The sequence below is a fragment of the Phascolarctos cinereus genome, unplaced genomic scaffold, assembly GCF_003287225.1.
Source record: "Phascolarctos cinereus isolate Bilbo 61053 unplaced genomic scaffold, phaCin_HiC Scaffold_4;HRSCAF=312, whole genome shotgun sequence".
Taxonomy (NCBI): domain Eukaryota; kingdom Metazoa; phylum Chordata; class Mammalia; order Diprotodontia; family Phascolarctidae; genus Phascolarctos; species Phascolarctos cinereus.
The window spans coordinates 496,216,153-496,238,470 of record NW_027555847.1 but is presented as its reverse complement, the minus strand read 5'-3'; positions in this window follow the sequence as shown (position 1 = coordinate 496,238,470).

The following is a 22,318-nucleotide window of genomic DNA, read 5'->3' as shown; positions in this document are numbered from 1 at the left end:
ACTAAACAATGCCTGGTCCTGTGTCCAGTGCTAGTACAAGGGTCTCCTGTAATCTGACCAGTTGCCAAGTCCCTTTATGATCTCTGGCCTGAGAGCTCCAAAGATGGTGCTGCTTCTGTTTCCACCACCTAATGCTACCACAGGTATTTCATCCACATGGTGTTTCATCCACATGTCAGTCTCCACCTCTATATCACAAATCTCTCTTTCTGACCTCCTAAGTGGTCTTGGGCTGGAAGAACATCTCACTCTGACCTTTTTTTAGTTCTGCCACTGCATAATTCTATTTGAGGAGTTATTTTAATGTTGTTCGGAGGGTAGTGTTAGGATAGCTCAGCCTAGTGATTTCTCTGCTCTGCCATCTTGACTCTGCCCCCAGAAGATCTTCATAAAAATACAAAGACTCTTCCTGAAAAGTGAGTCTCTTACAGTTATACCTCTATCAGTGCCCCTTTTTCTTCCTTTGTTAGTGGACAATATCCTCCCAGTGTTATAGAGCCAAAGCTTATCAGCTGAATAGCCATGGTAACTGATCTCCAGCTGTATTTATATACAATTTCTAGTAATTATAGGGTGCAGGTCTTTGACAGTGCAATGGACATTACTTCCATTTAGAAACCTCTGAATTAAGTTATTCTTCTTTAAAACAATTACTCATTTCCCTTTTTTTCTGACTGATTGAGGGATCCATAGTTTTATTCTGCCAAGAGGGGAGGCTATTCCATTTCACTGCTTGGGATGCTAACTCCAAGAAGACAAAAAATGTCTTTCTTGACTGTGCTCTGTGAATTCTTAAGTCACATTAGAGAAGTTCTCAACAATATCATCCATTTAGAAGTATTTGGATAAAACATTATTGATCATTTTAGCTTCTTTTATGTTTTATGGAAAAGATAGAGTTTTTCAGTTATTATTTTACTTTAAAAATCAGTTATTATTTTAACATTATGGAATAAGGAAGTACCAGCTGTTTGGCATCCTCATGTGTGTTCATAATGGTCTTACTTGCATTTTCTAAACAGATGCTGAGGTCCCTACCTGTAAAGATAAGGATTTTCAGCAGTATGACTTCTGAGAGAAGACAGGTTCCATGTTGACTAACTCTACCATAATCTCTTTGAATTTAGGCATGCTACACAATTCATTTCAAAGCTGATTCATTTTATCTGCTTGGCTTCTGTGCCAAATGTGAACATTAGGCCTCTTTAAAAAATGATGGGGGATAATAAATGCTTGAGGCATTTGTTTTGCTGAAGTGAACTAACGGCATAGGAACATATGGTGAAATATATTTTTAATTACTTTTCAACAATGTGAAATGTTTTTTTCCTTATTTTCATATTTAATGTTCGTGATCCAGCCTGCTCAGAAGGAACATACCACTTTGCACAAAACACATGACTAATTTTATAGGCAACATAGATCATTCCATGTCAGCACCATTTTTACTACAGGAGATTTTGGACTTCCTTTATGGCACTTTATTCTGCAAAGAAAATGCTTTTCTTCTCTTTTACGCTTCTGCCTCCAAACCTCTGCCACCCCCGTGTATCCTGAGATATTAGCTACCAAAATGTTCAATTCTGTTGGGTTTTTAATTAGTGGGTATATAGAAAATGACATGGACTTTTATCCTTGCAGATTAGGCAAAGTTGAATCATTGATAGGAGGCATAATGTCCTACCTCAGATGTGTCAAACATAGGGGATAGGATGCTGGATTTGAAGTCATCAAGATCTGGTTTCAAATCTTACCTTAGATAATTACTGATGTGTGACTGTGGTCAAGGCATACAACCTTCCCTGAGGCTCATATTGCTCATGTATAAAGTGGGAATAATATAGTATCTATCTCACCTATCTTATACAGATAAAGTTGGACAATATATTGTATAGCGCTCTGTAAATTTAAATTACTAAATAAATATGAGCTATGAGTATGAGGTAGTGGATAGAGTAATGAATTTGGAGATGGGAAGATCTGGATTTGAATTTCACTTCAGATATTAGATATAAGCCCTTGGCCAAATCATTTAATATCACTAGGCCTCAGTTTCTTTATCTGCAAAATGAAGGAGTTAGTTTCAGTGCCTTTAAGGGTTTTCCATCTTTTACATCTATAATTATTATATTTTGACAATATTCTAATATAATAGGAATATGCATTTCTGTAGTATACAATGCACGACTCTCCTGTGTGTTAGGTATTAAACCTTGTTATAGATTAGGAAATTAAAGTTCTTAGAGTTAAGAGACATGCTCAGGGTCACAAAGCTCAAAAGTATCAGAAACTGGCATTCAAATTCTGTTCTTTCAACACCAAGATTAGTGTTCTCTACATTTTGATTCAATTCAATTCTATGAGCATATAGTAAGCACTTGCTATATGCAGTAATTTTTTTGGGGGGGTCTTGGGGGCAGAAAAAATGAGAAAAGTTCTTTGCTATCAAGGAACTACTTTCATTGGCAATACTTCTCTTTCCATTCCAGGGGAGTTAGTTCCTCTGATTCTAACAAGCTATTAGAATAATACTTTCAGAGATACAGAGAAGGAAGGGACTTTAGAGCCCATCTAGTCCAGTACTGTCATTTTACAGATGAGAAAAGTGACACCTAGAAATGGTAAGTGACTTGCCCAAGGTCACCAATATAGTAAACGTCAGAGGCAGAATGTCATTTCAGGTCTCTGGCTCCAGAGCCAGTGCTCTTTTGATTGGACCACACTGTCCTTCTATGGCTTCTTTTTCCTGTGTTATGTTCCCCATTATTACTATGTAATTATGATATAATTTTCTATAAATATTTAAAAATCAAACAGCATTCACAAGTAAAGAGGGTATAGTGGATAGATGAAATCTTTTCCCCTTCTTTTCTTTGTCTTGAACACTCAGAGATCTGAATTTCAGAGTATGTTAATTCTCATCCAGTTACTCTGAAAGCTGCAGTATTGCCTTATCAATAATCTAGTCTTCTTGCCTTTCCCAGCTTCCATATTAAGAGAAACATAACACAGTATAGCTAAGTGGCTGTTATTTATCTTCCTGTTTACTGCCGCCTTGTTAGTGTCCCCTCGTTTCCAGGGAATGAAAATTGCTCATTATCAGAGATAATGAAGGAAAATGATGTCATCTATAATTGTTAGCTCAGGGTACTTGCTGTCCCCTATTAATGGAAAGTGGGTAGCATAAACAGAGGACAAACCAGAGCAGGATCCCTCTAAGTGTTCAAGCCATATGTTGGAGCAAATTCATGTGCCTGTAATTCAAAACTGCCGTGATTTTGTGGATTTTGTGAGCTACCATGTGTGCATGTGTATGTGCAGCTGTGGTGTGTATATGTGAGAGAAAGAGAGACAGAGAGAGAGAGAAAGGGAGGGAGAGAGAGAGAGAGAAAGAAAGACAGAGAGAGAGAGAAAAAAGTGAGAGAGACAGAGAGATACAAAGCAAGGAACAGAGGAAGAAACAGAGGGACACACAGAGACCAACAGAAAGAATAGAAGAGACAGAGAGAGATAGAGAGACAGACAGACAGAGACAGAGACAGAGAGAGAAGGACAGAGGCAGAGGCACAGAGACAGAAAAGAGACAGACAGACAGACACATACACACAGAAAGAGAGAGAGGCACAGAGAGAGAGAGAGAGAGAGAGAGAGAAGAGACAGACAGACAGACAGACAGACAGACAGAACGAGCAGAGAAGACAAAGAGGGCTAGAAGAAGAGATGGAGAAAAATGCGAGAGAGATACAGACAGGGACAGTAGACAAGATGTAGAAACACACAGACAGACAGAAAAAGTGAGTGTGAGAAAGAGAGAAAGAGACGGAGAGACAGAGGTTAAGACAGTGTGCCTGAATAAGACAGTGTGTGTGCGTGCATGCGTGTGTGTGTGTGTGTGTGTGTGTGTCTGTGTGTGTGAAACCTGTATTTAGGGTAGCAGGTTACTGAATCAAGAGGCCATCGCTTAGATTTGAATGCAAATTTGAATGCAAGATTTGAACTGAAAACCATCCGGGACTGTGAATCAAGAACAACTTGGTTGATGGTTAAATAAAAGAAAGGCTGTTCATGCAGAAGCACAGGGTAGCTTAAGTCAGGGGATATCCTGCTACTCCAAGCCCTGATACCTCCTCTTGCTTCCTTTGACTAATTACATGTCAAGCAATCTGCTGGAGGAGAAGGCTTGCTTTGACACCCTGTGCCTGGCTCTGCTAGCTCTCAAAAAAGCTGCTAAATGGGGTCTCTCAGTTCATCTAGAAATCAAAACCACATAGGCCTTAGTCACAGCTGGTCCAACAAGCACTATGCACTTGAAATTGACCACTGCCCAACTCACATTGGATAAGTCACACCAGGTTACAGGTCACCCTTTCTAGTGCCCAAGTATTTGATAAAAAGGAAGCATCCAAACAGAGAAAATCTACTTCAAGAATCCTGTGATAGGATGTTAAAGTCATTCAATTAGGACATTTCCCTCACAAACCCATGTTTGTCCCTTAAGGGTTGGAAAACCAGTTTGCAACCAGCCTGCTATGAGCATCAGGTATTCAGAAATGTTTAGTTTTAACTCCATTTGGAATTTTGAGCTTCCTGTCTGCCTTATCTGCCAAGTAGTTAAAGTGACATCAAAGACAGAATGCATGTAGGAGCAATAATCCGGTGGAATACTGGGAAAAAATGGAGAACAACCAACTGGCCCTAGGAAATGAGCAAAGTGGGGCTGAATTAAAGGACGTGGGATTTGGTTTTCCTGAAGGGAGTATGTGTGTGTGTGTGTGTGTGTGTGTGTGTGTGTGTGTGTGTGTGTGTGTGTGTGTGTACCTGTGAGAGAGCTAAGATGTGTAATTATATATTTGTATACCTATACAAAGCATTGTTATTATTACTCTTAGAAATATTTATTGCCTAAGTGTAGGGATATGTGCATGATATAATTTTCTATTCCTTCTATACTGTGATGGCATCCCAACATAGGACAATAAGATGAGCAATGAATTAGCATCAAAGGACCTAGGTTCAGACTCTAGCTCTTCCATTTGCCCCCAGTGTAATATTGGACAAGTCATTTAACTTCCTTGAATCTTCATTTGTTCACCTGCAAAATGAGGTGGTTGGAGCAGATTATTTATATGGTCACTTCAAGCCACTTTTAGCTTCCACTAGAACTATCCAGCTCACGGTTGCTTTTTTTGTGTCGTGGACCACTTTGGCAGTCTGGTGATGTCTATGGACCTGTGCTCAAAATAATGCTTTTAAATGCATAAAATAAAAATACAATTACACAAGAAATCAATTATAGTAAAATAGAGTTATCAATATTTTTTCAAAAGCACATGATCCCTGCTGTAACTCAACAACATTTTTTCAAGGATGTGTCACGTTAGGACATGTGATGACACTCCAGGCAATCTTTTGCATCCTTACTCTGTACTGCTTCTCCCATGAGGGCAGAAAGAATAACTCCCATTCTGGTTATATTAAGGTATAAGCTGGAATACTTAGTCTCCTGAAAAACCTTTCCCTTTCACAGTGGGTATCAATGACAGAACTCTCCACCGTCTGCTGGGCATTCATGTAGCACCTGTGTGCTAGTGGTTGCTATGGTTTTTCAGCCCCCACTTCCTGTAGCTGGGGCTCCACGCCTGAGCTTGACATTATGTACACCTTTCATATCAATGCATTTGGAATGATTTGAGTGCCCTCTCTAAGGCTCTACAGTGTGCTTTACAACTTATGTGTAGTGCTTTCCCCAATAGTTCCTTACTTAAATAATTTGTGACAGTGTCTGTCTCCCGTTCCAGGTGGCTCCTAGAAATATCCAACTCAACAGCAGGTCTCCAAGGAACAACACTACTGATGATCTTGAAATGTAATATCTGTCTGACAGGTAGGCGATGTCATCTTGGCAGCTCATGGGTTATGTTGGAATGGGTTAGGTTACTCTGAAGAGAGAGAGCACTTGGTCATGGGCCAATGAGATACCAATGCATTCTCATAACATGACCAAGAAGAAGTAGCCCTGGTTCCTTCTCCTTCACCTCTCCCTCCCCCTGGGAACAGCTAACAAAATGTAGCTGAAAATTGCTAAAGGAATAAATATGAATTTGAAATTACATCAGACTGAGTTGTTAATGTTGGCTCCTCTCTGCTAAGTAAGAGGTAGAGAAATAACTGAGTGCATGGAAAGAGTATTGGATTTGGTACCAGAAAAACTGTGGGTCAGAGTCCCAGTTCTACCACTTACTAGCTGCTTGACCCTGGCCAAGTCTTTTAACCTCAGTTTCCCCATCGGTAAAATGGGTATGATAGTGCTCATAATCTTTATATCACATGGTTCTTGTGAAACTAAATGCAATAATCTCATGATTTTTAAATGCTATACGGATGTATAGTATATTACTTGATTAAATGTAACTTATATTCATATAGTACACTTAGACAGTTATTACCCCTTGGATCCTCAAAATGACCCTGTGAAGAAGATAGGACAAATATAATTCCCCTTTTAATAGATGAGAGAAAGGATTTGTCCCTGGGTAAATTGTAGAGTCAGGATTTGAACTAAGGTCTTCTGCTTCTAAGCCCAGTGATATTCCCATCAGTAACCACTAACTCCTATTGGCTGCCAGACCTTTAAGTAGAATGTGTTGTTTAGGAGCTGATTCTCGTCTGTGATCTTATATAATATGCTACTGTGAAAGAATGCAAAGCATCCTGGTGATGGTTTACGTCTGAAGTGTGAAAAGAGTCCTTTCACCAGCAATTCTCTCAGGGTACCAAAGAACATATGCCCTTGGTTTTTCATCTTTTGAACAAATCGACACTTTTTCATTTTCCTCCAGCCCAAATTGTGTTTTCCATATGGCTCTATTGTGCTATGTCAGGTCAGGCTGTGTGTAAGTCATCTTGCAAGATGCTGCTTAGTCACTATGTAACATGATTAATGGAGACTTCCTGCTACCTCACCTCACCAGCACTCTAAAGAAACGGGGAAGGAGGCTTTGATGGATCCCACTGGAAATTACAGAGGGAAGGGAGGGTATTAGTGGCATCGTAAATAAAGCTATGATTTAATTTACACCAACGTGGTGTTTTATAACTCTATCCAGAGGAAAAGCACATAAACAGCACTGAAATTTCTAACAGGTTAAATGGAGTTGTAATATGGCTGCTTTGGCCCCCTTCTTTCAGGGCAAGGCCTGTACCCCACCATGTACCCTGCGCCCACCTCTCAGAGTTCTTCAGTACCCTGAGGTGAGGAAAGGCACATTCTCTCTTCTTTGCCATTGGCTTACACTGCCACCTATTGTACTCCTTTCTTTTTGGTGTTGTTCAGTCCTCTCTGACTCTCCATGACCTCATTTTGGGCTTTCTTGGCAAAGATACTATAGTAGTTCTCTGTTTCCTTCTTTAGCTCATTTTCACAGATAAGGAATTGAGGCAAACAGAGTTAAGTGATTTGCCCAGTCATAGTCGGTACGTGTTGGAGGCTGGATTTGAATTCATCAAGGTGAATCTTTCCATTTCAAGCCTGGTGCTCTACTAAGGTACCACCTAGCTTCCCCTTGCTCCCATTTTAGAAGCCCAGTAACTAGCATCCCAGTTTCATTTAATCCATTAACATCAGATTATCTTTTACAAAGGGATATTTATTTAAATATCCCTTATTAAAAATGTTGTTCTCCCAACATTTTAGAGGTATAACACCCCCAACCCAAGTCTCTAGAGAAGAAGGAGGATTAGGGTTACAGTTTAGTTCAGTTTTTACATAGGATTAGCCCTACTAATTTCAAGTCCAAAGTCCTACTTTCTAGTACCCTGGACCTTTCATTCTCAGGACTTTCATACTAGTCTAGCCACCTTACCTGTTCTGAATTCTTGGATTCCAGATTACCTTGGCTTAAGCTCTGGTTGCTCCAGGTTTGTTTTTTCAGGGCCACAGGATCTAAGAAGAGAAGCTGGAGGGGAATGACCCTCAGGTCCACTTTCATTATTGCATAAAGTCACCTGCTATCACCTTGGAGCTGTCAGGTGTTAGAAATTTCTGGTTATATAGATAAGAGAAAATGGCTTCTCTCAATCATGTGGTAGGCCAACACAGTACGTACATACAGATACTAGTTTCCCAGTTTCCTAGGTCACCCTGTATGCTCTACATGGGCAATGCCATTTTAGGTGGTCCAATCAAACTCTTAACTTCAAACTGCATTACGTGGTCATCCTCATATCTGAGGTCAGCAATTACTGGGTAATTTGATTCAATTCACATTTTCATAAGCACCTGCCATGTACAAGGTATTATGCTGAGGGACAGTGATACAGAATATAGGGACTATATTTCCTGCCTGCCCTCAATCAACTTTTAATTGAGGCATGGGCTTTGTGAGATGTTCATAAATGATTAGAAGCATTCATCACCTTTCACTTAGATGGTTTCAATACCTTCTTAATTAGTCTCCTTGTTTTAATCAGGTCTATGTGACTATGTAACTCCCATGTTCAGAAAATTTCAGTGGGTTTATTGCCCACAGGACAAAATACATAAGTCTCAGTTTGACATTTAATGCCATTCACAGTTTGTTCCCAGTCCACTTTTCTAGATTTAATTTTACATTGATGACTTCCATGCACTTTGTGCTCTAGCTAAACTCCTCTGTTTCCTGTTCCTCAAATTCAGCATTCAATGTCTCTCATCTATGCCTTTTGTTGGGCTCAGCTGTCTTCCATTATGGACAGGACTCCTTTTTCACCTGTGTCTTATAGCCTTAGCTTCCCTCAAGGCATCTCAAGTGGCACCTTCTATAGGAAGACTTTCCTGATAAATCTAAATGTTTGGGTACTCCTGTTTCTCTCCTCAAGTAGAATGAAAATCCTTGATATGATAGGGACCATTTCAGGTTTGACATGGGCTAGGTTGGTATTCTCAGCACTTAGTACAAACCTTATACTGAGTGGGCCCTTGATAATCCTGATTTAATTAAGTTGAATTGAATGAATGGGAGATTTGAGGAAAGCAGGTTTCAAAGGGTTCAAAGGAAAGAAAGGTAGGTTCTTCAGGACCAAAATGTTTGAGGAGAAATAAGCCCAGGAGGAAAAGGATATGTTCAAAAATGCAATTCTAAAGAAACAAAGAGAAAATTTCCAAAAAAGAAAGAAACATTATGATTTGTTTGAAGAGATCAATTGGGATAGGCAGCAAATTCACCAACCAACTTAGATTTTAAAGAGAAATGTCTAGAATAAGGAAGCAAGGCAAAATAACAGAGAATGAATACTAGCCTGTGGCATGGTTCTGTTAAAAAAAAAAGGGTCAGGAATTCCAAATTTCAGGATAAGCTGCTGAGAAAAGCTAAGGACAAACTTATTCTTCACCTCCCCCTATACCTCCTGCAAAGAAAATGGCATTTAAAAAAGCTACATTGTGATAAAATAAAGAAGACATAGATGCTCAATTTTTAATTTTGTTTTTGTTTTCTCAGCTAAGGAGAAAGATGTTTACACTAGCAATGGCAGGAAAAAAATAACTAATGGAGTTGATTTTAAGTAAGGCAGTAGTAAGAAGGTATTTTATTACCCTTGATGAATTCAAGTTAGTTGGTTCAGATGAACTATATTCTTTAGGCCTGAAAGAACTGGTAGATGTGATTTCTGGGTCACTGCCAGCGATATCTGAAAGACCATGGAAAACAAGACAGGTACTAAAATATTGAAGAAGGGTAAATATCTCATTTTTCAAAGAAAAGAGAACAGAGGCAAAGAGACAAAGTTAGGTTGGATGTCAGGAAAAACTATAAAGAGGTGGCGGTCCTCCCTCCGTGGAGGTCTTCAATCAGACAGTGAGTAACCATTTGCCAGATACATTATATTGGGAATTCCTTTTGGGCATGGATTGAACTAGATGTCCACTGGGGTCCCTTCTAACTCTTAAGTTCTTTGATTCTGTGGTGTTAGAACAGCTTAAGAAATTTACAAGAAATTGGGGCTTGTTTGATAGACGTTTGTCTCATGAACTGTATTGGTGGTGGTGATTGCCTTTTTCTTAAAAATTACTGTAAAATAAAAAGGAGGAAGATTCCATTTCCATGTGGAGAGTGGAAAAAAAATAAGTTCCATTAATCCACTGTGCTGAATCTTTTGCCTGGAAAACAATGTCTTCCTCAGTAGACACAAAACTCTGACAGAGTTTGAATGTTAAACTTTTCCTGCTGAAGCCTAACAGCCACTGGGGCTCAGGAATGCACACAGTGGAAACTCATCTGGGCATGGGATGCTGGAGGGTAAGAGCACATGCAGAGGTTAGTGTACACAGTACAGGCAGGTTTGGGGCCACTGGGATGTGTCCTGGTTGTTTCTGAAGTTTACTGTTGAGGCAAGAGGAATGCTAGTGTTCTCTGGCTCAGCTTAATTACAAAATTGATGTGGGACATATAAATGAGGGGAGCAGTGTGAAGAGTGAAATGTCTTCCAAAACAAGAACTGACGTTGGATTAAGGCTGTGACTTTGGATTCAAGCAATAGATACCTGTCAGCTCTAGGACACTAGTCTTTGCCAGAGGGGGAAAAGCAACACAAACACTATCATGACCAGAAAAATACATGGTATAACAAAACACAAAATAAAAGTCTACCAACCTTACTGACAAAAGCTATGAATGCAAGAAGCTAGCTGTCAGAAGTGAGAGTAAATATATAACCGGGAAATTCAAGGAACTATTTAATGTACCTGCTTAGCTACTTAATTAATTAACTGATTTATTGATTTACTTATGACTTGCTAATAAGTACAGCCGTCCTCACTTTCTGTTGTTAATTAGTTCTGCCAAAATACCAGGTTAGGGGAAAAGACATTTTTTTGGGGGGGGGTAGACGGGGACAGGTCATTCCATAGGAAGAAACATTTTAAAGGGATGATCCATGGAATGATGTTCTAGCAAGATTCTTTAACTTTTCAGTGAGATTTGTATGTTGGGAGTTAACAATATTGTTGTAAAATAATTTCATTTGAGCAAACTTAAAAGGGTTGCCATGCTGTATATAGCCAAATCAAGAATATAAGCTTTCAGCTAAGGAGTAAAAGAAACTAGGCAGAACTAATGAGAATCAAATATCAGGTAGAGGTCCCTTGCAGGTTTCATGTAGTTCACATTGAGTAATGAGACTGTCTCCCAATTATTATTAATTTATCATGTAGGCAAAGCTCTAATTCTTCTATACTACTTTATTGCTCTGTTCAGTTTGATTTTTTAAAAATAAAATTTATATTTGTGGAGAAATTATAAGTTTCAATGTGCAAACCATTCTCCATCTAAGAAGAGAAGATAAGAAGACTGTCCAAGGAATGTTCTTCCACACTTCAGATTATTAAGGATAATGAAATTAGAAAGAGAAGAAGAAAGAAGAAGAAGAAAGAAAGAAAGGAGGAGGAAAAGAAGGAGAAGGAGGAAAAGGGAGAGGAGGAGGAGGTGGGAGGAGGAGGACGATGATGACGATGACTTAGTTTTTGGTGGGGAATGGAAACTATTAATTTACCTTATAATAATAGTAGAAAATTCTGTTGTCATTCTAGGGAATGTATCCAAGAGATAACATAATCCTCCATGATTTTCAAAATTGAGGGCTTCCTACCACTTCTGGTGATTCATATGTGCACAAGTGATACTGCCAGGATGAAATTGCAAAGGACTACTAAAGTTTACAAAAAAATGTGGGCAAGAAACTAAAGCTCATAAAGGCACAGGTGATGTTTTCTTCATTGGCACCCTTTGAATATAAGGGCTGGAGAAGAGCAAAGCTAATTTAAAAAGTGAATGGTTAGCCAAGAAGACGATGTGTATCCTGGGAATTGAATTTCTGGACCATCACTTACATAGAGTGACCTCTATGTAAGGCTCCCAGCCAGATAGGAAATGTACCTAACAAAGACTAAGGATAAATTTAACTTATACCTCAAGATATCCTGGGTGGTTAGATAGATAGATAGATAGATAGATAGATAGATAGATAGATAGATAGATAGATAGATAGATATACATCAAAATGTTCATAGCAGCACTTTTATGGAAACAAAGTAATGGAAACAAAATGAGTGTCTGTCAACTGGGGAAAGGTTAAACAAATGCTGGTACAGTAATATAATGGAATATTACTCTTCTCTAAGAAATGTTGAACATAAAAAATTCAGAGAAACATGGGAATATGTACGGGAACTGATGAAGAACAAATTTAGCAGGACTGGGAAAACAGTAGAAATGACTATAAAAACATAAATGAACAAAAAATGAAACTGAATGCTGTAATACCTAGGATATAGCTCTTGCAGTCTTTGTGTTCCCAGAATAAGTGCCCCAGTTTTAGAATATTCTGAAGGTCCACATGTACTTAACACCGTATTTCAAAAGACCTCACCAATGTGTTTACAATTTCACCCATTGGCCAGAGGTCCCAATAAATTCAAAACAAAGGTGTTTAGTGAGAAAGGTAAAAGAACTCTCTAACCCCAATAAATCTGGAACTTTTTTTTCTCAAAAATATATTTACCATTAGTGGGGAGAGTGGGTGCACATAGTGATCACCTATGAGGGGCTCACACAGGGGGGCTCATATGTGTGGAGGAGCAGCTGACAGCTGTGGTGTGACAAGGCCACCTTTGGGGATGTAATGGCTCTCACTAGGACAATTCTTTGCTTGGTGCTCCATTGGTCCCCATTAATCTTGTGATTATGGTGGTATTGTGGTTTCCACTGGGCCAGTCCCTTGGTTATAATTGTGCAGACAACCTCTGCTGGTGTGTTCCTATGATACTCTTGTGATGTCTTGTATACATTGCACTGCTCTACCTGTGACTTCTCTGATGGTCATATTCCTTTGCTGTTCCTGTTGTCCAGCTAAGTGCTGCTCTCATAGTTGCTGGAGATGCAGGTTCTAGGCAGCATTGCTGCCAGTTACTATCTTCTGGGCTCATCTTCCCAGGATTACCCAAGTCATCTTAGCTTTGTTTTACTAGGGTGGAGAGGCTAGAACTTCTTGAGAGAACCAAGATGATGATAGCTCTTTAACCTTAGCCACCACACCCAGTGAACAAAACAAGCAGAGTATCCCAAAACAAGATGAGATCTTTCCTTTTTAACCTACATATCTAGTTAGCAATTAAATTCTGTTATAATTAAATTATCTAACTTAGATGCTACTAAGAATTCTTTGGCTTAGCATACAAATGATTTTGAGCTAGAATAGAAATAAACAAAATAAGCAAGGTCAGTCTTCTCTATCTACCTGGCCCACATTCCTGTCTTAGTTATGCAATATCTGTTAATAGCAAAACCTGTTTTCTTTGATGCTATTTTTTTTAGTTGAAAAACCTCAATATCCCTATATAAGTGATTATAAAGAATAAGTGTGGCCCTAGAGGTAGACTTCTTTGAGGAGCAGGAGATTATGATATGGACCATTGCATATTCAAATGGGTGGTATTACAGATTAAATTGATGTGTTGGTAAGTCTTGTTAAACTGCTTTTCCTTTTTTTAAAAAAATTGTCTGTTATAAGATATAACATATTGGGTAGGAGAGAAAGGAGGGATCTATTTAGAAGCAAAGTTGATATAAAAACTAATGACACCAATTTAAAAAATAATATATTTACCTATCCATATTCTTTGACCAGAGATTTCATGGCCAAGTATATATGCCAGGAGGTTAAATATACAAAGATTTCATATATACTAAAATATACATAGCAGCATATATTTTTATGGTAACAAAGAACTGGAAATAAAGTAGATGTCCATATAGTGGAGAAGCATGTTAAAAAAATCATAATAAATGAATATAATGGCATATGATTCTATAATTGAAACAACAATTATGAAAATTCAGAGAAACATGGGAAAAATTATTAACCACTGCAGAGTAAAGTAAATAAAATTAAGAAAACAACATACTCAATACCTAGTAATGTAAACAGAAAGAATAATAAAAACCAAAATTGAATGCTATATAAAAATCCATTGCAATGGCCAAGCTTGGCCTCAAAGAGTAGAGGTCATAGACTCTCTTCCATTTCAGAGGACAAGAATTACGGGTGTGGAATATTGTATATACTTTCAGATCTGGCTTATATGTTGGTTGGTTTTGCTTAAACGATATTTCTCCCTTTAAAAAAAAGGGTTGGAAGAGATGGTTTGTTGTTTGGGAGGGGCAGTATGAATGAGTTATATTCAGAAATGAATGTGATGTGAAAACAAAGGCCATCAATTAAAAAGAAAAGAATGGATTTCAAATCTAATCAGAAGGATTTTAAATTAAAAAGAACTGGGCAAGGAGCAAACTATTTGCATATATCTACCAAGCTACAGTGAGAAGCTACAATGAAGGAAGAAGAAATATTGAGATAACCAGAAGTTCATAGGAGACAAAATCAAACAAAGGAGAGAATATTAAACTGCGGCCTCATGTGTCTATATGTTGTAGGTGTTATTGTTCAGTACTTCAGTTATGTCTGATTCTTTGTGACACCATGGAGCATACTGCCTGTGGGGTTTTCTTGGCAGAGATACTGGAATGCTTTGCCATTTAGTGATTTGCCTAGGGTCACACAGTTAGTGAGTGTCTGAGGCTGAATTTGAATTCAGGTCTTCCTGACTCCAGCCAGGCCCAGCACTTCTTTTGATTGAGCCAACAAATGTCTATATACAAATATATAAAGGCAATATTCAAGACAAACTAGAGGTCTTAAAGCAAGGAAGCAAATTTGATTTCATAGGTAGCACTGAGAATTGGTGGGACAAAATCCATGACTGAAATTTGGTTCTAAAAAGGTATAACTAATTCAAAAGAAATAAGATTTGTAAAAGGGAAGAAGAGTATTAATTGAATATTACACAGGTAAATTCAGAGTAAGAAATCCAGGAGTGGGAGTAAAGGGGATGGAAAGTAGGATGGTGATCATTTGTGTGAAAATTAATGGAAGGAGAAAAAGAAGGGATTTTTTTCTTTTTTTTTTTGGTCATTGGAGTATAGCCTATGCCACCTGAACAGAATGAGAAAACAGAAAAGGAGTTTGGTAAACAAATCACAAGACTTATATAGAGGAATGATATAGTAGTGATGGGGGACTTCATTTATCAAAGCATCTCCAGGCAGATCCTCTTTCTCTCTGTCTCTGTCTATCTCTCTGTCTCTGTCTCTCCTCCAAAAGTAGAGGAGTTAATAATGTTGTCATGTCATTTGCCTTAAGGATCATTTCATGCTGTGAAGGATGTGAAACCAAGAGGGGGATTTTTTTTTTCTGGATCTAATTCTCACTAACAGGGTGGAACCAGGTTTTGGGGTCAAATAGTTTTCATTGCAAGGAAATAACCATTTCTAAGAGTTTGTGACAAGAAAAGAAGGCTAGGAATAGTCTGACTTTAGATTTTGGGAGAGCAGGTTTCATAGATTTCAGAGGAATTGCAGGTAGGTTTTCATGAACTAAAATTCTGGAAATTAACCGAGGAGGGATGGGAAACTCTTTAATACTTCAGATGCCTTGGAAAGAATTCCCAATGAGAAGGAAAAAAATAAAGTGAGTTATCCGATGAGACCAATGCAGATGCACAGAGAACAACACCAACCAACTAGATGCTAAAAAAAAAAAGACATGTCTAGAAGATTGAAGAAGGAGCAGGTATCTGACAAAAAAAAAAGCATTAGATGGTAAATTTGCAAATGTTGTTTAATATGTGCCCAGCACTTTTTACACATATTACCTCATTCGATCCTCACAACAACCCTGCAAGATAGGTGCTCTTATTATCCCCTGTTTATGGTTGAGGAAACACACAAACAAGTTCAGTGACTTGCCCAGGGTAACACAGCTAATATGTCTGAGTTGAATTTGAACTCAGGTCTTCCTGACCCTAGGCCCAGTGCTCTAGCTAATGCACTACTAACTACCTTTATACTGTAGTCAAAGTGTCAGGACAAGTTGGAGTTAGTCAACAAACATTTATCAAGAGCATACCATGTGTCAGGAATTGTGTTAGGAAGTGAGGACACACACAAAAAGGCCAAAAATCATGCTCCCAAGTAACTCCCATTCTAATGGGAAAGCAACTTACAAAAAACCCAATTTTGTATATAATATACATACAGATAAAATGAGAGATGATGGATCTGGGAGGGAAGGCACTAGCTGTAGGAGGTGGGGAGCAGAAGTGCAGGAGAGACCTCTGCAGAAGGTGAGATTTGAGCTGAGACTTTTTTTTTCATATTAAATATATTTCCACTTGTTGTTGTGAAAGAAGAATAAGAACAAAAGGGAAAAACCGCGAGAAAGAAAAAACAAAAGAGCAACAACAGCAAAAAAAAGGAGAAAATAATATGCTTTCATCTACATTCAGACTCCATAGTTCTTTCCCTGGATGTGGATGGGATTTTCCATTTTTGGAACTGTCATAGATCATTGCATTGCTGAGAAGAGCTAACTAAGTCTATCGAAGTTGATCATTGCACAATATTGCTGTTTGTTACTGTGTACAACGTTCTCCTAGTTCTGCTCACTGCACAATTTGAGCTGTCTTGAAGGAAGTCAGAGAAACCAAGGGAGAAATAAGAAGAGAGAGTCTTATTCTAGGTATGAGGGCCAAGCACTGAAAAGGTCTGGAGTCAGGAGAGGGAGAGTCCTATGTTAGGAATAACAAGAATGATTAGAGTGAGGCTGAAGAAGTAAGCTAAGCACATGCAAAAGGGGTTTTTATTAAATGATATTGGTTAAGAAAGGAATAATATGAAAAGGGATTGGCCTGCTGCTCCAAGTACCTAATGTACAAGAGAGCAAGAAATTCTTCTTGTTCTTCTTGTTCTTGTAATCCTCCTCTTCCTCTCCCTCCTCCTCCTCCTCCTCCTTCTCCTTGTCTTTTCTCCTTGTCCTTCTCCTCCCCTCCCCCTCCCCTTCCCCTCTCCTCCTCTTCCTCTCCATTTCCTTTCCCCCTCTTCTTCCTCCCCTCCTTTTTACACTTCTTCCCCTTCTCTTTGAGTGGGAAATAAATAATTGGAGTAATTTGTAGGGACTACCTGATACCCAAGATAAATGAGGATCTGGTAAGAGAAAACTTTAATTGGATGAATTATAGTCACCTGGTCTAAATGAACTATATATATTTTCAAGTCCTGAAAGAATGAATGGAAGTAATAGTTGAAATACCTCTTCAATTCCAGGAAAGATACCATGAGACAGTAGAAGAGTAAATAACTAGATTTTTATATGAAGAGAATGGAATATGCAAACAAGAAGCCAGAGGGCTTGATTTTGATTTTTGGCAAAATTCTAAAAAGGACTATTGAAGAGTTGGGTAGCAAACATCTAGAACAGAGAGTGGTGATAATAGAGAAATAGCATGGTTTAGGGAAGAGCAGGTAATACCAGACAAACTTTATTTCATTCTTTTTTGCACAATCACTAGACTGTAGATCAAGAATTGCTATAGACATCATTTGCCTAGATTTTAGCAATTTGATTAAGTTCATTAGAGTGTAAAGTCCTTGAAAGCATGACTGTCTTTTGCCTCTTTTTGTGTCCCCATAGCTTAGCACAGTGTCAGGCCCATAGTAGGTACTCAATAAATGCTTATTGATTAACTGATTAATACTTAGCAGAGATTAATATAAAAATTATTCTTGGGTTCAAAAAATCAATTTCACGTACACATTTTGTATGAAAAAGAACTGTAAGTTTTAGTGAAATAAAACAACAATGTATGTAAATAAGCAAAAAAAATTACAATTTTTAGGCTGCATTTGAGAAATACAGCTTCCAGGAATGAAGAGATAATAGTCTCTATTTACTCTATTCTAGTCAAACCTATTCTGGAGTATTGTGTTCTGTTCTGGCCACAGTTTAATAAAGACAATGATAAGCTAGAGAAGGACAACTGGAATGATGAAGGGCCTTGAATCCAGACCACCTGAGGAAGGAAGTGGAGATGGTTGGCTAGCCTGGAGGAGAGAAGACTCAGAGAGCAAACTGGTTATCTTCAAGTATTTTAATATTTTTCATGTGGAAGAGGAATTCATTTTGTAAGTGATGGGCTCTAGAGGTCATAACTGGGAGGAATTAGTGGAAGTTGGAAAGATGCAAATTTAGCCCTGATATCATGAAGGACTTCCTCAAAAGTATAATGGCCTCCTTGGGAAGTAGTGGGTTCCCCTTCAGGAAATGCTGGATGGCCACTTCTTGTTGAATTGTACTGCCTTCTTCAGATAGGGAGCAGATGGCCTGTGAGGCATCTGCCAAATATGAAATTCTGTGTTTTGTTTGTTCATTCTCTGCTCTAGGGAAGTGGCAGGAGGGGGTAGGAATGGATGGTGGGTAGTAAGTGAAAGGAGGACTGAAGGCAGTTTATCAGGCTGAATAAAACGTCTGCAGGCCTAATGATTTTAGAAAGCTCTTTGCAAGGCTGGCATAGATAGTTACTGCCTTCCATTATGTTTTCCTTACTGCAGTATGGAATGGCAGTGAATGTACTGCCTTAATTGGGTGACCAGGATGCATTCAGAGTTTTAAAAGGGCCTTTATTCATTCTTCTTATTTTAATTCAAAAACTAGAGTGCTCTTTGCTACTGGTTATTATGTTAGCTGCAAAATCACCTAACATCTATTTCAAGGGCAAAGGCAGCTCACGAAGCTCACTTTTTTGATACTTTTGCCCCTCTTCATAGCTGTAAAACCATTCTTTTTATAAATTTCAATCCCAAGAAGACATTTTTGAAGGAAGTATAATAAAATGGACATCTAATATATTGAAGACACATGGGCAGAAAGCTGCTGGGAGAGAAAAAAAAGAGTACACACTCATCCCTTTAGAATTGAAACCAAGATGCATTCCATTTAAAGTTAACAGCTATTCATACTGTCAATTGTGGAATTCAAGGTGGGACAACTCCTACTCAAGGAGGAAAGAGGTGATAGAAGTACAAAACAAAAAAGGATGTCTCCTAATTAGAGATATTCAGAAAATATATTTTGATGTGAATAGCATAACCTTTCTAGGGAAAATATAGACCCATTATATACACATCTGTGGTGAAATAAAATAATAAATGTTTAAGAACAAGACTTTAGAGTTCTTCAGGAACTCTGCATTGAATTTATCTGTTAAAACAACTTGATTAACCATAAAAAAGAATACTTCCCCTTTCATATTATCCTTTCATATACTTTTTTTTTTCCTCTGTAGACTAATTTCGGATCATTTTGTCAGTAACTGTTCTGTCTTGGAGAAATAATCCCTGCAACAATTTCACTATGAGGTATTTTCTCTCTAAGTGCCAAAGCACAGGTGGAATAGATAGATAGTTTACATGAAATTTAACATGAGCCAAGAATAGGCATTTTGAGAGAAAAGTCTAATTCAGGAACTTGTGGCATAAATATTAAAAGTGTTCTAATTAAGCCAGCAAATGAAAATTTAACCATAGCCTTTTGCTAGATCATATGTCCCTGGGCTATACTTTCTAACTTGAAGCTAGCTTCCCAAAGGAGTCATCATCATCATCATCGTGAGAAAATATTGACTAAAGTACCTAATTGCATGTCGCTCTGTTCAAGGCAGAAAGTCTATAGGACTAAGAGTCAGACAACTGCAGTAACTAGCACAGTTCCTGGCACATAGTAGGCACTTAATAAATGATTTTTGAATGAATGAATGAACATAATAATAATACTAGCTAACATTTATATAATGCTTTAAAATTTATAAAACATTTTACGTATATCATCTCATTTGATTCTCATAATCATCTTGGGAGGTAGGCACTATTATCAATCCCTTTTTTGTTGATATGGAACCTGAGGCTGACAGCTTGAATGACTTGGTAGGGTCATGTAACTATCATGTATCTGTAGAAGGATTTGAACTCAGGTCTTCTGGACACCAACTCCAGCATTTTACCCACAATGTAACCTTAGTTTCATACGAATGACCTCCCCCAACCCTCCTTTCTGACTGTGTCACTTACTAGTTATGTGCCCTTGGAAAGCAGAAAAGTTACTTAATCTCACTAAATCTCAATTTATTGGTGGAAGAGATATAGAAGAGTAAGAAAATTGGGCAAGCGAGCTTCATGTAAATTTGGAATGGGTGACAGAACTTTTAGGGTCTGTGACCAATCTTGTATGTTCCTCAAGGTGAAAGCGAAGAATAGACAAGAGAGGAGGGTTGAGGTATAACCATCTCAGAGAAGGTCTGTCTCCAGCTTTTCCCTGCTGCCCCTGGCAAACAGCTTCAGTTTGTTTGCAGAATACAGTGGGCATGAATCAGGAGTGAGCAGAGGTAGTTCCCTACCCAGAGTGAATCTGTACCCAGACAACAGTTGCATCGCTGGAAAATTCCTGATGCTCCTGGACCAGCATCTTGCTGTCTTATCTCCTGAAGCTGTGCTGCTGAGAACTGCAGAGAGCTTTCAAATCACCCTTGAAGCTCTGAGCAGACTCTCCTTTAGCTTTAGCTATACTGGCAGTTAGAATGTTTTATAACCACATACTTATTCCTATAGGCTCAAGACCCAAATCTCAGCATAGAAAGCTATAACTGAGGGCAAGAGAAATCCAATGGAGTTTTTCCTCTGGGTAGGGAACTACCACGTGGGTCTCCAGGTCTTCATAAAATTTTTCTTTGACCTCATCAGGGTTCATCATGGTGGGAGCATAGGCAAAGATGGTGGCATGGTATTTTCCTGCAAGTGGCAATCACACTGTCATGAGCCTCTTATTCACTCCTTTTGATAAGCATATAGGCTTGTTGACTAGATTAGTTTTGATTACAAAACTTGACTGTGGCAACTCCGGAAAACACATGCATCCAGCTCCAACTTTGGTAAGCTGGCCTTTATTTACCAGCCTTGTTTCATTCAGGGTTGCTATTTGGATGTGATAGCTTGCTGAGTTCTCATACAACAAGAGCTGTAGAACTTTCAAGTCTACTGGATTTTGTGTTGTCTATCAGCATACACATGTTCCATGTGCTGATGGTGAGTGGATTCAACTTTGCAGATGTTTTTGTACATTTTGTGTGTGTGTGTGTGTGTGTGTGTGTGTGTGTGTGTCAACCACAGAGTGAGATTCCCTGCCTGCCTTGGCTTCCTCACACCAGGAGGTGAGCAGTACAATCCTTAAAAGGCTCCTGAGACACCCAAAGGGCTGTCAAATCCCACTGCTGCTTCCAGTGAACAGATGACCCTATGGCCTGGGCTGCCTCTGTGCAGGGTTGTGACTACAGCTCCCAGTGTGTCTGTGGCTGCTGCTTCATCACTTCCTTGTCACCACAGGACTTTGAGACTGGTAAAATGGTAAAATGGTATCAGTGATGTCTTTTGATTCATGAGTAAATTGGATTTAAGTGAGGCAAAGTTGCACAAAGTTGTCAGCCTCACTCTCTCTTGCAGAGTCATCACAGTCCAGTGGAAGGACAGAGTCAAGATGACTAGTGGTAGCTCAAGATTCAGTGGATGACCTTGGTGTGTTCGATGTTTAATCAAGCTCCAAGCTCTCCACAGCGCCTGCTTCAGCTGCCTCCATGCATGGCTGTTGGAATGAATTGCTCTCATCTACCCATTCCACCAAGAGAAGTCTTTACTTGCTTGGGGTAGACACCCACCTAACTCACTGATGGGTCTGAGACTCTTCAGTCACCCTCAACCTGGTTTAGACTGTCTGCCTGAACAGTTTACTAGGGTGTGACTGCTGTGCAAGCTACAGCTTCTTGGAGCCACAGGTGAGAGTTAGGTGGATCAGGAGGACATCAAAGGTGGAAAGCAGCTCTGAAAAGGGCTTGGCAGCTCTCACACCAGAGGTACTGACCGCTCTCTACGTGTCAATCCTAGTCAGGGATAGGAGATAAGAGATGAGGAGCAATTACATATCTCGAGAGGAACAAATAATTTGGCTATTACTCAGAAAGCTCCTGGAGTGGTAGGTGCTTGTTACATATCCATCTGAAAAATGGAGATCATCACTGGAGCTTTCTAAAAACTAAATCTGTCCAATAATGGAACAGGCTGGCAATTGAAGTCGTGATCTCTCTTTTGCTCGGAGACTTTTAGGATCTCCTAAATAACTATTTGTAAGGAACATTTTAAAACAGATTCCTGTATTGTGTGAGAGGTTGTACTAAATGTTTTCTTAGGTGTCTTCCAACTCTAAGATACTGTGATGTTATTTAGTCCTGTCAGGTCGAGATAGCCTATTTAACAAAGTAGTGAAGTAGGCCAAATTTGTCTTCAGTGTCCCCTATGTCCTCTTTTCCCCCACCATGTTCTACTTCCACCTAGGTACCCAATGATCATTT